We start from the raw sequence: 16,049 nt of genomic DNA, 5'->3' as shown, positions 1-16,049 counted from the left end.
TGGCAGGTAGTAGGTGCTCAGTTCAAGGGAGTGTTGGTAGCTGGAATTCAGCACCTCAACCTCAGAGTTCATTCAGGGCCTGCCCCTTTACTTCCCAGGGTCCCCACCCCCAGCCAGCTTGGGGCCGGTCACCCAGCCAAGCGAGAGGGTCATTCGGTGCCTCTTGAGGCCTTGAGCGAAGAGTCCCACTGTGCCCGGAACATTCCACAGAACACAGGCACACACCACTGCCTTGGGTCCACCTCCATATCCCACTGGTTCCTCCACTCTTCACACCTTCATCCCTTCAAAAAGCGGGTGCCCGGCCCTGCTCCAAGGAGCCGTCCGCTGGCCCCGCTCCTCCCCTCCCCAGATGCCGGGTCCCTGGAGACCACAGCGGAGGTCAAGGCCCCTCCCCTGCGATCCCCCTCCCTCCTGAGCCCCTACAGCCCACCCACATGGACCTCCACTCCCTCACCACAGCCAGGGAGCTTTCCCCTAAGACCTTGCTGGACAAGTGGGTTTTCCCTTCTCCATAACTAAGCAGACGACTCCCAAAGCCCTCTGTGGCCTCCAACAGGACATCCTGCCACCTTCTATTCCATGCGGACAAGACTCCAATGGGTGGCCTGTGAGTCCAAACACTCAGCTGCTCCCCACCCTGGCCCAGGGAAATTCTCAACCCCAGATACCCAGGCTGCTCTTGGGGGCCCACAAATCCAGCAGCCCCAGATCTCTGTTGAAAAGAGGAAGGAAATTAAAAATACCACAAAACTGCCCCCAAATCAAGCTATTGACAGAACCCATCAACTAAATTCCTGTGCTTTCTCATGGGAGATCCCTTGATTTTCTCTCTCACGTGTCTTCCTGTGGTTCTCAATTCAAACCAGCCTGAGTATCTGGTACTCAGCCTGCAAGAGATAAAAAATAAATGAGAGGGAAGCAGATGTGGCTCAAGCGATTGGGCTTCCATCTACCATATGAGAGGACCCAGATTCAATCCCCAGGACCTCCTGGTAAAGATGTGTCTGCGCAGCGAGCCAGTGCCAGTGCAGTGAGTCACACAGCAAGATGATGACAACAAAAAGAGAGACAAAGGGGAGAGTCAAGGCGAGACACAACAGAAACCAGGAACTGAGGTGGCACAAGTGGCAGGGAACTTCTCTCCATATTGGAGGTCCCCAGGATCGAATCCTGGTAAACACTAGAAAAGAAAACAAGAAGAGAAGACAAAAGAGAAATAGACACAGACAGCAAAAGCACCAGGGTGGGGGAGGGAGTGGGAAAAACTTCAATTGAAAAAATAAATAAATGAGAAAGAAAGATAATGGCCACGGCCTGACAAGAAACTGGACTGGGAAGGAAGAGGTAGGTGGGGGGCGGTGGAGGCAAGGCCCCTGTGCACACTGCCACCTGCTGAGTGCTCTGAAGCAGGTCTGGGCCATTCCACACAGGGGTAGAGCGCACACACACACACTCAAGCCATCCCCGAGGGAGTCACAGTGGCCTGGCTGCCAGCTCTCATGAGTCTGCAACTTCCACGGTTAGGCAGCAGTTGCCCATGCTGGGCACTAGGGAGGCACTGTCGCAGGGGAGAAGGTGAGCAGACGTGAAGTAGGGGTGGGGCTGTGAAAGGGGGTCTTTATAAAATGCTGCGGGAGCACAGAGGAGGCAGAGGAGCGGCAGACGGGGGGACTGAGCAGAGGCGGCAAGATGGGGGCAGAGAAACCTGGGGGGGGGGCGGTGAACGGTGTGGGCTGTGCCGTGTGAGAAAGGGACACGAGCAGGGGCGCAACTTGGGCAAAGTCCCGGAGCTATGAGGCTGCCGTGCCTTGCCCACCGACCGCCTCTGCTGAAGCCCCTGGCATCGCTTCCCTGCCTGGGGCCTCCAGTGCCCTGGGAAAGAAGGACTGGAAACCCTTGTTCCACGAGCCCCAGCTGCATGCCGGACATGGCGCTATTCACCCGACTGTTCGGGGCAGGAGAGCTGGGGCGAAGGGGAGGGCTTCTGGCACCAGAGGCCTGGTGGAAGGATTCCCGTCCCACCACTGAGCTCAGTGAGCTTGACGGAGGCACTCAACATCCATCCTCTGTTTCCCCATCTGCAAAATGCGCCTCCCACGTGGCCGTGCACACAGGTCGCCTGGGTTCCTTGGCCGGCCATGCTGACTCGGTTGGCTGGGGCAGGGCCCAGGAATCTGCATTTGTAACACAGGCACACTCCCCCCTCCCCAAGTGATTCTGAGGCAGGCAGCCTGCAGACCACCTGCACAATAAACGTTTGCCCTTACCGTTGTGGCTTTCTGGTCTCCTTTCATCCTCCAGACAGCCCTGCAACTTTTGAACTGCTCAGCCAACTGCTCGCACGTGGGAGAGAGGTTCCCGGAGCCAGCTGGCCTCCAGCAGCCGGCCTGGCTGGATCCGAGCCTGGGGTTGCCGACCCCCAGCCTGGACCTGTGCAAGGGGGCGTCCCAGGGCTTGCCCTACACCCTGTCAGCTTTCCTCCTGGCAGGGGGGGTGGGCGTCCCTGGGCCTCAGTGTTACCCTCTCCCACCCCCACAACCCCCACCCCCGCCCACATTGTTGCTTCCGCCTCTGGCTGCTAATCAGCTCTCTGCAGACCATCCCGTTTCCTGCCTCCTTCGCTCGCGATGGCACTTCCTGGCCTTGTGCCTTCCCATTTACCTCCAGAGGGGTTGGGGCAGGGGCCGGGCAGTGCCAGCAATCAGGCCGAGATCCTCGGCGGGCCTGAGGGCTCCAGCCCCTTCCGCCGTGGACTTCCCCGGCCCCGGTGGCCCAGATTCACCCACCCCCCACCCACCCCCAGGTCAGGCGGGCATGTGTCAGCCTGGCATGTGTCAGCCTGGCAATCCCCCTTGTTTATGGCCGGGGGAAACGGCAGGTTTTCGGGGCAGTCAGCATCCCCGTGGACAGGGGCTACAAGGGGCATGGGCAGACAGTGCCAGGACGGGCTCGTCCCTCTCCGCCACCAGCACCGAGTCTGAGACCCGGCAGGAGGCGGCCCCGGGGGCACCGTCGGGGGCGGGGGCGGAGCGCAGGCCCGGCTGCCTCCTCCGCGGCCCCCGCGCTCTCGCCAGGAGAAGGCAGAGTTCATCTGTGGGAGAAGGAAGCGCTGAGCTGTTGTTTGTTCGTTCCACTAACGGTGATGAAGGCGCTGCCTCCCGCCCGAGCCCCGCGCCAGGAGTGTTCTCCCGCCAGCGGGTTGCTCTTGGCTCTCCAGCATCATCCGTCTTGCGTCTCCGGACGATCCCTCAGTCTTGCGTCTCCGGACGATCCCTCAGCGCGCAAAGGCGCTGCCGGAGCTATCAGTTTAAAAACAAACAGAACAGCCTCCCACCGCCCCGCTCCCACCCACGGCCTCTCCCCTCCTCACCCCTTCCTCTACCCCACCCCACCCCCATCTGACTTTGCCTTCTTCTTTTCGAGAACACCGCTCTGGTCACGGTCATCGATGGCCCCCACCTTGCAAATCCAGCGGTCAGGTCCTTGCCCAAGCGCCTCGCCGCCTCCCTCGCCTGCTTTCCGTCTTCCTTGCGGGGCCCTCCTCTTCCAACAGATCGGCGACCGGGGTCTCGCTCCGCAGACGCGCCTGCGCTCCCCCGGCCTCTGGCGCCAGCCATAAGCTCCCGGCTTCCTGTGCTGGTCTCCAGGCACGACCTCACCCGTGTATCCAGCTGCCAACCTGCCATCTCCTCCGGGATGCCCAAAACAGAGAGACCTTTACAACTACCCTCCCAAAAAATAACAATTCTCTACTCCATTCGGCCTCCCCATAGAGTTTCCATTGACTCACTGAGTGCCCTGGGGCCAGGCCCCCTTTCAGGGCCTCTGTTTGCCCAGCTGTATAATGGGACTAGCTCAGGATTTCCCAACCATCCATCCATGGAAAACCAGATTCCATGGACAGATTCCCAGGGCCTGGCCTGGGAGAGTCCAGATGAGTTGGTCGGGAGTAGTGGAGGACAGGTCCAGGTTTCTGTAGTTTTTACATCTCCAGGTGACTCCCATGGTTAACAGAATCTGAGCCTTCCCCCAACCCTGGACCCCCGACAGGCTCCCGTCCCACCCTCAGCTTCACTATTTTCTAAGCCCTGTCCTCATTCTTTTTGATCCCAATAACCTTTTATCCACATTGAGGAAACTGAGGCTCAGGGAGAGACCTGACTAACCCACAGTCCAATTGAGGCAAAGCCAGGGCCCTTGGCTCCCACCCAATATCCCTCAACCCAAACAGCCCCTCCAGGCCCAGCTGGCATGTACCCTCACCCCACGGGGGGCCCACCTGTCCTTCCTGAGCCAAGAGGGGCTGTTTCCCATCTCCCACCCATCCCAACCCAGAGGCCCCTAAAGCTTGCCCATCACCTGCAGTGTCACCCCCCCCATCCCCGCCCCCCCCCCTCAGTATGTACGGGTCATAGGGGAAATCTCCAGCTTGATTTCAGGCTCTGCTGGGCCGCAGCTGGGTGGACAAGTGTCTTGAGCTCTCTGAGTATAAAGTGCGGGTGATGACACCTGCATTCGGGGCTACGGAAAGTGTTAACCCCAATAGTACAGGCCCCCGGCAGGTGCTGTGCTCCGGGGCTCCAGGGCCGAGGCCTGGAATTGGGGCCTGAGGTCAGCACCCCAGGCCAGGGCTCGGGCTAGGCCCCGGGGAAGACAGCCTGGCTGGGCCGAGGCGACCGCCCACCGTGGAGCCTGCCTATCCTCAGCCAGCTCGGCTCTCACAAAGGAACAATAACAGGAAACCATCCCGGGGGGAAGTGGGCCCAGGCCAGCTGGAAAACCTGAAGGGGCGGCAGCCAGGCCTCCCTTGCCGGCCGGGTGTGGCTCCCCTCGAGAGGCGGCCGGCAGAGCTCCACAGAGCTCCGCAGCACGCTCAGCCTGGGAAGAGCCGTCGCCCGGAACAGAGGTCCTGCTCAGCCCCAGCGCGGTGAGTGAGGGCCCCCCCCACCCCCCACCACCCCAGCCCACCCCGTGGGCGCGAGACCAAGGGGCCTCGGCCTCCCCAGCTGTATAATGGGCATTGTCGGGGGCCCCCGGGGCAGAACGGCCTCCTCCTGGCCTGGCAGGGCTGGCAGAGGTGCGCCCAGCGGCTGCCACGGGACGCAGACGGGGTTTCTGGGACTGTGGACTCAGCTCCCCACAGACAGACTCCCCAAGTCGGCGTGAGCGCCAGGCTCTCATTGGTGCTCAGTGGAAGTGGGATTCTCCCTGAGTCGCCCAGCGGCCAAGGGCAGAGACTGGCACCCGGGCCCTGACTTCCTTCCCCCGTGGGAGAGGATTTACCATGGCCTGTACCCCTTTTTCCCTCACCCTGACTCCAGGCTATGTTAGGATTGAGGGAAGATCCCCAAAAGGGGAGCTCGGAGCCTCAGCCCTCTCTGCCAGCCCGTGGGCCCCTCGTCAGGCTGGGCAAGCCGAGGCTCAGCCCTGGCGCGTGAGGCCTCCCTGAGCACTGTGGGGGCCCCCCGAGGCTGTGGGAGCTGCCTTCAGGAAAGTGACTTACTGCTTCTCCCCCAGTGCCCAGATCCCCAAAGACTGGGTCCCCAGGCACCCAGGGGCCTCGCGTCTCAGGGCGGCCCCCAAAGGCCTGCAAGTTCTGTGACCTGGCACAAGAGCTCCGCTTGGAGACTGTGGGCCGGGTGCAGCTCTCAGCTCTACCACTCCCTGCCCTGGGACCTCGGGAAAGTTCCCCAATGCCTCCCAACCTCAGGCTGCTTGTCTGGAAAATGGGGGTGGAGATACTTGGTTCAGTTGGTTGTGAGAGCTGGAGAGGATTCTCATAGAAAGCTCTCAAACAATGGGGTTCGTTATTTTATCATCATCAGCTTCCTCAGTGGAGGCAACTGAGCTTTGGAGATGGAGTGGGGGGTTCGAACCAGACCCCCAAAGTCCAGGCTCTTTCCAGCATCCTGTAGCTTCTCCACGGCTATTTTCTCTTCTGTGAAATGGAGGAAACTGTCTTTTCATGCGTCAAACGATGTGATGTACAACCCCAGCCTGTGAATGGCTCACAGAAGGGGGACCTTTAGGGAATCGTGGCTGACGTGGCTGTGACTGGCATAAGGTTTTGGCCCCTGAGGCCCAGCCCAGGCTCGGGGTGGGGGGGGCAGAGCGTGAGAGGCTGTCCAGTCGCCTGTTCCTGGGTGCCTAGTCCGTGCCAGGCCCTGTGCTCGGCACTCACCCTCACTCACTGGAGGTGGGCAGAGAGGATACGGCAGGAGATGAGAGCATGCCGGGGTGGCGGCAGGGAAGCCCGGGCAGCTCAGAGGCTCCAGGGGACTGGTGTGGCCAGAGGGTTCTTTAGAGCAGGCTGTGGTAGGAGAGGAGGCAGGGGGCTAGTGGCCCTGAAGGCCACGTGTACCAAGCCCGGGAGCTTTGGGTCACCCTCTGGCATGGGAACCTCCTCTGTCCAGCCTGCATGCAGCCCACCTGTGGGCCCCCAGCCTGGAGGGCAGCAAATACCCCTTCCAGGGTCCGAGGAGCTGCTGAACCCCCACACAGCCCTGCCAATTCCAGCTGATGGGGAGGGGATGTCTACCAGCCTTGAAGGGGTTAAGCCGCCCAGCCGTCTCCACCTGAGCAATTGTGCTGCTGAACAAGGGCCGGACACGAGGGCAGGAAGTTGTGGGGGCCACGCTTATTTTCTCCCAAAGTTGGATGACTCACAGCCGGGCTGCTGCCTGGGACATACAGTGGGCACAGTAGGCGCAGGTCTAGGAAAATTCTCAGGCCTCCTGCCTGCATGGACCCATCCCTGCTACACCCATCACCTCTCAGCACCCCCAGGCAGACCCGAAGCTATTACAAGAATTCCCATTTGACAGATGGGACAACCGAGGCTAAGAGAGGCTGAGTGGCCAGTCTGAGGTCACACAGCTAGCACAGGCTGGAAGCACAGGCTGGAAGCAGGCGATGAGTGAGCCTCGGCCCCTTCTGAGCCCCCAGCCCATGCATGCTCCCTAGTGAAACCTAGAGAGGGGAAAGTCAAGGAAGCACAATCCTAAGGCTTCAGGCCACAGAAGCCAGGAGGCGAGCCAGAAGCCTGAGGATCCTGGGGAAGAATGTTCTAGGAGAGAGGGTATGCACACAGGAGCTTGGCTTCTGGCTAGGAAGATGCTGAAAAGCCTGTCCTGACCCAGGTCTTGGCTGGTGTTAGATGAAGAAATCCGGGAGGGCTTCCTGGAGGAAGAACAGGAGCCTCAGATGCTGTGGGGCCGTGGGAATCCCCTCCACATCCTGAGCCTCAGTTTTCCCATCTCTCTGGAGCAAGGGATGGCCCCCAGGGTCGCTAAGCTACTTCAGGGACCCCCCAGATTGCTGTGGGCCTCAGCAGCCACGGTCTGGCTAGCAGGTACAGATACTGGAAGGGGCAGGGCCCATGGGGTGAGGCCAGGCAGAAGGTGAAGGAAGTTTCCTTCTGGAGAGGAACAGAGGGGAGGAGGAGGTAGGCTCAGGGCAGAACCAAGAAAAGGGGTTAGGTGTGAGCCAGCCAGGGGAGCCCACAGGCCCAAAGCTGGAGGGGTGGGTAGGTGGGAGTCCTGCCATCACACATGACAGAGGACCTACTGTGTGCTGGACTTCACACCCGTGATCCCATTTCATCTTCTTGCGGAGAGAGGCAGCGACTCTTGCCTCCATCACAAGTGAGGACTCTTTCTCAGCAACAGCAAGGGCAGGGCCCACGGTCACACAGCTCACGAACAGCTAGACTAGTTGCCCACAGGCACACCTGTGGGCTTGTTCTGTTGCCCACACCCCCAACTCCCAGTCCTGTGGGATGCACAGCAGATGGGACATGCTCCCCTTGCACGGGCTCCCAGTCAAAAGCCCCAGGGGAGGCTGGGAAAGGCTTGCTAACATGGGCATTCTCCCCTTGAAGCTTGGACCTGTCCCATTAGAAGACGTGGGGATAGACTAGATGGCCCCTGGGGCTCAAAGACCCCACACAATTTGTTTCGAATTGCACACTAGTTCTGGTGAATCGATGGTGTCAACCTCAAAGGTTGCATTGAGAAGGATTCAGAGACCGAGTTCAGGTTCAGTGGGAACCAGCAGTGATGGATTAGTGATGTCTGCCACGGGTGTGGGGAGGAGTGAGTGGTAAACCATGGGCTATATTCCCAGCTGATCTTAGAGATCACCTGCACACAGGTACATGATGTTCCTCAGGGACCCTCAGGAAGGATAATTTCATTGTCCACAAAGGATCAAAGGCCTAATGGCAGTATGTCTAGCAATGTGATGGGCTGAGGAGATATTTGGGGACAGGGAGGAACAATTGTTTTGACCACATAAGGTGCTGTCTGCAAATATACAGACTTGTTCTTAAATCCTATGGGTAGGAAGGATCCAGTGGAAAGATGAGAACTAGAGACCAAGCCAGGCTGGCAGGCAGTGTCCCGAGGTCTGTGAGTTCATGAATTTTACTGCACTGGGCGCTGGGGCAGAGAAGACTTGATGCAGGTCCTACAGCCCTGGGGGAACACAAGGCAAGAAAGAAGTCAGACCCTCCAGCCAGGAGGCAGCGGCTCTGCTGGGGGCAGGAGTCAATCAGAAGACCCCGGGAAGGAAGCAGCTGCAACTTGAAAAAAGCTATAAACCCCAGGGACATAGCAAGGAAGGGCATTCCAGAAAGAAGGAACTAACTGTGCAAAAAACCTGCTTGAGAGGGGCATCAATGGAGCATTCCAGAAACTTTTAGTCCTCCTCATGGCTCCTCATGGGAGAAGGAGAGAGGAGAGCTGGAGGTGGGCAGGGGACACACAACGCTGCAACTTGAACACTGGCTCGGGAGCTAGACATTGCCCTGCAAGGCGTGGTCAGCTGCGAGGGGAGTTGGGTCGGGGAGGCTGTTGGCAGAACCTCGAAGGGAGGCTATCAGGCCTGCGACACACCCATACTGCCCCCCATCTCCAGCACCCCCCTCCCCAGGGCACCCAGGGCCTCACAGGGCCCAGCTGTAAATCCTGGGGCTCAAGAGAGACTTTGTGGTGTTCCCAGAAGGGTGAGGATCATTGGGTCCAGGCCCTGCCCTACCCTGAGCCTGGAGGTGGCCCCTGGGGAGAGGGCCAGGGCCACCCATGGTGATGCGACCCCCGCCCCCAGCTCCTCCCTCTCCCACAGGCACACCTCCTGCCCTGGGCTATCTCCTCCCACCACCCAGCCCCTGATCCCTGACCCATCGCCTCTGGGCTGCAGGCCAGAGCCTGCAGGAGGCCGTGCAGGAGAGACCGTCCTGTCCACCCACCCCTGGAGCTTGCCCCGGAGCCGGGCTCGACTGCCAGAGCTTGTCCCAGCGGAAGGCAAGTGAGCTGGGAAGGGGCCGAGGGACCAGCCCCGGCCGGGTCGGGGAGGCTGTGCGGGAGCTGGCGTGGGAGATGCCCGTGGGTAGGGTGTGGGCACTCACGTAGCTCAAGGGTATTGTGGGTCCACGTGAACTGAGGACATGCTGTGTAAATCCCTGCCTGGAGCCTTCCTCTGCAACACCCCCCACCCACCAGCACCCTCCAGGTTGCTTAACCTCCCAGAGGCCAAGCGCAGCCTGCGCAGGGCTCAGTCGAGTGGAGCAGGGGTCAGCCCAGTGGTCAGGACAGACCCAGCTATCCAGGCTCCCTCGGGCCTCTTAGCTACAAAGCCAGGGGCTCCTGGGGGGTCCCCAGGGGAGCAGCTCCAGCGCCTCCTCCTCTCCACTGTGCTCCTAGCAACCCCTTCTACAGTGGAATTGAGAGCACGGAGATGAGGGCGCCTCACAGCCCCTTCAAGGTCGAACCCCAGAAACAGACGGAGGCCACAAGAGAAAGGGGCCAAAGCAACGGGCCTGATGTCCCACATGCGTCAGTGAGAGAGGCAGGACTCCCTGGGACTGACACCCTCCGGCCAGGCAGCCCTCTCCCCGCTGCACAGGCAGCCCTCTCCCCGCTGCACAGGCAGCCCTCTCCCCGCTGCACAGGCAGCCCTCTCCCCGCTGCACAGACAGCCCTCTCCCCGCTGCACAGGCAGCCCTCTCCCCGCCGCACGTCTCAGGCTTCCTGCACTCCTCCCCCCTCTCCCCGCGATGTGCTCCCCGCAACTGGAAAGCGTGGTTTTTTGTCATGGGGTCCGCGTCCATCTCCCCCACGGGTGGAGCCTGTGCTTGTTCCCCTTGTGTGGCCCAGAATGCAGTAGGTGCTCCATAAATGCCTGTTGAGTGACTATGTAACCCCAGGGGCTCAAGAGATGGCTTCAGGGAAGTGGCAGCCTGTAGCTTAAAGAGGAGTCAAGCTTTTCCAGGAGAGAGAAGAGCCAGTGCAAAGGCCGGAGGGGGTGAGTGAGCCTGGGCTGGAGGGGAGCTGCCCGGAGAGTCAGTCTCCTGCGGACACGCAGTGGGTGGTGCTCGGGGAGGCTCAGCAAGCCCCGCTGACTCCCAGGCAGGTAGTCGGAGGGGAGCAGACAAGGCTGGCCCCCGTCCCCCTCCTGTCGGCCCATCCTCCCGAGTCCTGCCTCATCATCAGGCCTGGCCCCGGGACCCAGGTTCTGACCGCAGGGTCCCCACCTACCGTGGACGCAGAGCTCCGGGTTCTCCAGGGTCCTGAGCCCCATCTAGGGGGGACAGAGCCCAACTCTGCTCTGGATTCTCCGAGGCCCCCTGCCCCTTTTCCTGAGCTCCACGCTCCCCCACCTCCACCAGGGTCTTTGGGCAACCCACTCTGTACTCGAATTTGGGGCTGCCAGGACCTTCACAGACTGACCAAGGCCTCTACCCTATCTCCCAGGAAGGGGGCATCGACCTGGATCCCGGGTGACAGGGACGTGGGCTGGCCCCCGGCTCTGTGTCCCGCACGCTCTTCTGGGTGGCCACGTGGGAACTCTCCCGCTCACCCCTGCTGTTGAGCAAGTCTCTGGGGCTGCTGAGCTGGGGGTTTCTAAGCCTGGGGATCCCTCCCAAACCCTCAGACGCTCTGGGTCTCTGCGGCACACCACGCCCTCCCAGCCACAGCCTGAACCTCCCCAAAAGCTTGTTAAGAGCACCCAAGAGACTTGACTTTCACGTTGAAAGGAAAGGGACTAATTTAAGTCCTGCCCCAGCTGTGGCCCTGACCACACCTCCAGAGGCTGCGGCCAAGGGAAACTCCGTTTCCAACGGCAGCTGCAGCCAATCCTGCCCGCCCTGACTTCCTCTCCATCAGCAGTAGGAACGGGACAATTGTCCAGCAAAACCCTGCCCTTCAGCCCCCGTGTTGGTGGCCACATTTCTAACATAAAAGGCAAAAGACACAGATAAATGTGGTCTTTCACATGGACTTTCCGTCAGGACTTGGGGGTAGAAGGCATCTAGGATTTACAAAGAGATAGATCTGGTGAGGGCTCCAGATCCACCACTTACGAGTTGTTTTTTGCTGAGCCTCAGTTGCGTCACCTGTGAAATGGGATGATAATTCCTACATTCTGGGAAAGAATGAGAGAATTAAGTGAAATAATATCTGTGAACACCAAGCACTGAGAGCTGTGTATTATTATTATTACATGAGCATGTGACCAAAGAGATAGAGAGAGGGTGGCACAATGCAGAAAGCACTATTTCAGGTGAAAAGCAGTCCTAAATTCCAGTCCTGGCTCTGCCTCTTGCCACTGTGTGACCTGGGATGGCTCACTCTACCTCTCTGAACCTCCATTTCCTTACCTACAAAGTGGGATTACTGAACATTAGCTCACAGGTTGTTGCAAGATTTTAATGAGATAATTATGCCACGGAGGGGGTGTTGGGAATGTCAGCTCCCCCAAACCCCTTCCCAGGCAGAAAGGGCTGTCACGGGAGGATGCTCAAGGCCCCAGCCCAGGGGGGGAAGGCATGGCGAGTCTCGACACCTCCATCGCCCAAAGGCCCCATCTCCAAGGTCTTGCCTCCTCACCCACTGCTAACTGACAAGTGAGTTGAGCACACAGGCCTTCCTTCCCCCCCACATGACACACTGGTGATGTGGGTGATTTAGGAAAGCCAGTGTGGTCCGGTCAGAGGATGGGAGCTTGACAATGACCCATGAGGGCCAAGGGGGTTTCTCTCCCAATTCCCTGGCTCAGCCTCTGCTGGACATGGAACAGGACCCAAGAGGCTTCCCTGCACACTCCAAGACCACTTTATGTGTGGAGCCAGCCAAGGCTCACTGAAGGGTTCCTGTCCCCTTGAGCCACATGGTCACCACCTGTGGCTGGTGGACTGTGTTTTATTGAAACCCGGTATGGTTACTGATTTATTTAATGGTAGCCGTCAGCCCTGGGAACCACTGGCCCTCCCAAGCAGGGCCCAGCAAAGGGAAAATGATGTTCCTGTTTGTTGTATCAGACAGAGTCCCAGTAGGAAACAAAGTTTACCCTGGGTGGCTCACATAAGGGGACTTTATGAAGGGCTGTTTACAGAGGCGTGAGCTTGGTTAAGGGGGCAAATGGGGCAAACAATCATGGGAAACTCTTACCACCCCAGGGCTAAAGGGAGAAAGAGGAGGGAAGGATGTTTCTGGAACCCAATGAGGGACAGAACCAGGGAGGGGCTGATAGGAGCCGTCTTCATGGAGAGATGCAGCCACTGCAAGGGGGCCAAAGCAGAGAGGGGCAGGGCCTCCTTTTCCCACCCTCCAAGCTCCTGCCTGATTCCCCACTGGCCAAACACGAGCAGTATCCAGGGGCTGGGGAGTCCAGGAGATAGGGTCTGTGTGTACGTGTGTATGTATCTGTGCCTTGCAGGGGAGGGGAGGATAAACAAAATACCTGCAGAGACTTCCAGGAAGATGTGGGATTAGAGAGATAGAGGGATCACTTTTCTTCCAGAAAAAAAAAAGTGGCTAGAGGATAGGAGAAGACTGGAGGGCTGTTTGGAGGCTCAGAATATCAGGGGAAGGCAAGACACCACCCAGAAGAGAAAGGGGTGAAGGAAAGGAATCTTGGCTGACTAGGAAAATCCTTTGAGTAAAGCTACAGCAGCAGCTGGCACCCATCCCCCCGCTCTCAGAGCAAACAGTCTGTGGACTGCAGCAGCAGGGCAGGGGTCCTCTTCTACAAGAAAGGGGAGAAGGAAGGACACAGACTACAGCAAATTCAGATTTTGGCCAGCAAACTTGATCTGCTGAGCTGGAGGAGTTGCACACTTCCAGGCCTGGTGGGGCCCTGACACTGCACTGAGAGTCTTCAGGGAGCTAAAGTTAATTTGCCTTCTCAAACACCTTACTTAGGGCCCTGGACTGGTTGTGGGGGAGGCAGATGGAGGGAGGTGAGGCCAGTCAAGGGAGGAGAGCAGCTTCTGAGAAAGTTCATGAGGCCTGGTCAGCCCTGAGGACATTGCTTTTGCCCCACTCACCACAGAGTTACGCTGAATGCATTCCCCCATCCTTCCGCCCCCAGCACCTGGGGTCTGAGCTAAGTGGTCTGCCCAAGAGTGCCATCTGCTGGCCAGACCAGAAAAGTGAATGAAAAAAAGGAAAAATAATGATAAATAAGAAGCAAACAGGTGCCTTTACTGTCCCTCTCTCCAAGACCCTTAGAAACAGGTCTGCACCCCAATACAGGGTCCTTAGCCCTGGTTTGAGCAAACAGGGGCATCCTAAATATCTAGAACAAGTTGAACCAGGAGTCAAAAGACAGTGGTAGCACACAGCTACTTAACAGTAAATCCCTAGGCTAGAGAGAGAAACTGAACATCAGAGTAAACTCAGCATTATAATCAGATGCATATATATCAGGAAAAAATGCAAGCCACACTAAGAAAAAGGAAGATATGAGTCAGGCAAAGAATAAATTAAAGCTCCAGATGAGACACAGGACTTGAAACAACTATTTAGTGAGGTTCATACAAATCTCCTAAATCAAATCATGGAGTTGAAGGACAACATGACTAAAGAAATAAAAGACATTAAGAAGACACTGGGTGAGCACAAAGAAAAATTTGAAACCTTGATAGAAAAATAACAGCTTATGGGAATGAAAGACACAATAAGTTAGATCAAAAAGTACAATAAAATAGGAACCAATGTACTAAGTGGTTGAACACTGGCTTCCCACATACAAAGTCCCAGGTTCAATTCCCGGCTCCAGTATCTCCAAAAATTAATAATAATAATACAACAAAGGCACACAACAGCAGATTTGAAATCATGGAAGATAGAATCAGTAATGCAGAGGAAAGACAGCTGAAATTGAAAAGAAAGAACAGAGAGAGAAAAGAATGGAAAAAATTGAGTGGGGACTCAGGTTGTTGAATGACAGCATGAAGTATACCTAAATACATATTACGGGAATTCCCAGAAGAGAAGAGAAGGGAAAAGGGGCAGAAAGAGTATCTGAGGAAATAATGGCCAAAAATTTCCCACCTCTCATGAATGACATGAATACACATGTCCAGAAAGCACAGTGTACTCCAATTACAATAAATACAAAAAGACCTACTCCAAGACACATAATATTCAGGATGCCAAATGCCAAAAATAAGGAGATAATTCTAAAAGCAGCAAGGGAGATGTGAACCATCATATAAAAGGGACCTCCAATAAGACTTAGTGTGGATTTCTCTTCAGAAACCATGGAGGCAAGAAGGCAGTGGTATGATATAATTAATGTACTAAAAGAGAAAAACTGCCAACCAGTAATCCTTTACCTGGTAAAACTGTCCTACTAAAAGAGAAAAACTGCCAACCAATAATCCTTTACCTGGTAAAACTGTCCTTCAAATATGACAGTGAGCTTAAAATATTCACAGATAAACAGAAACTAAGAGAGCTTGCAAATAAGTATCCAGCTCTGTAGGAAACACTAAAGGGAGTTTTTCAGCCAGGAAAGAAAAGAGAAGAGAGAGAGGTTTGGCAAAGAGTGTAGAAGTGAAGAGTATCAGAAATGGTAACAAAAGGGTAAAAAGATGGACAAAAAATAAGATATGATATATGAAAGCCAAAGGATACAATTATTGAAGTAAATAATGCCTTTACAGTAATAACAATGAATGTTAATGGATTAGACTCCCCAATCAAAAGGCATAAGCTGACAGAAAACAAGAACCATCCATAAACTCTCTGCAAGAGACTTACCTTAGACACAAGGATGCAAATAAACTAAAAGTGAAAGGTTGGGAAAAATATTTTACACAAATAGTAACCAAAAGAGAGCAAGGCTAGCTACATTGGTGTCAGACAAAATAGATTTTTTAAATGCAAAAAGTGATAAGAGATGCAGAAGTCCATTATATATTAATAAAAGGTACAATCTAAATATCTATGCACTTAACCAGGGTGCCCCAAAATACAAGAGGCAAAACTGAAAGGAGAAATAGAGGGAAACGGACTTGGCCCAGTGGTTAGGGCATCCGTCTACCACATGGGAGGTCTGCGGTTCAAACCCCGGTCCTCCTTGACCCGTGTGGAGCATGGCCCATGCGCAGTGCTGATGCGCTCAAGGAATACTGTGCCACGCAGGGGTGTCCCCCGCGTAAGGGAGCCCCACGCACAAGGAGTGTACCCCGTCAGGAGAGCCGCCCAGCGCGAAAGAAAGTGCAGCCTGCCCAGGAATGGCGCCGCCCACACTTCCCATGCAGCTGACTACAACAGAAGCGGACAAAGAAACAAATGCAGCAAATAGACACAGAGAACAGACAACCGGGGGGGGGGGGGAATTAAATAAATAAATAAATCTTTTAAATAACTAAATAAATAAATTATTTTTAAAAAAAGAAATAGACATCTCTACAATGGAGACTTCAACACAGCATTCGCATCATTAGAACAACTAGACAGAAGATTAGCCAGGAAACAGAGGACTTGAACAATATGATAAAGGAGCTGGACCTGACAGACATATACAGAAGAGTGCACCCCAAATCAGCAGGGTATACATTCTTCTCAAGTGCTCATGGATCTTTCTCCAGGATAGACCACTTGTAGCACCACAACCAGTTCTCTATAAATTTAAGAAGACTGAAACTAAACAAAGCACCTTCTCTGATCATAATAGAATGAAGCTGGAAATCAACAATAGGTGGAAAAGAGGAAGTATTGCAAATATATGGAGGCTAAACAGCACACTCTTAAACA

At 56.0% G+C, this 16,049-nt stretch overlaps 1 protein-coding gene across 1 annotated transcript in view; it reads left to right on the top strand.

Annotated features, from left to right (window-relative positions):
* Positions 1 to 4,807: 4,807 nt before the first annotated feature.
* The window catches only part of CDH5 (cadherin 5), a 44,924-nt gene continuing 33,682 nt past the window's right edge, over positions 4,808 to 16,049 (top strand). Inside the window, exon 1 of the mRNA XM_004460914.5 lies at positions 4,808 to 4,930. The gene's annotated coding sequence lies outside the window, so the exon portion shown is untranslated. The remainder of the gene's footprint in view (positions 4,931 to 16,049) is intronic.

Source organism: Dasypus novemcinctus, chromosome 18 (assembly GCF_030445035.2).
Source record: "Dasypus novemcinctus isolate mDasNov1 chromosome 18, mDasNov1.1.hap2, whole genome shotgun sequence".
In the NCBI taxonomy this organism is placed as follows: domain Eukaryota; kingdom Metazoa; phylum Chordata; class Mammalia; order Cingulata; family Dasypodidae; genus Dasypus; species Dasypus novemcinctus.
The sequence above is the reverse complement of the archived record's forward strand: the minus strand, read 5'-3'. Positions and strand labels throughout refer to the sequence as shown.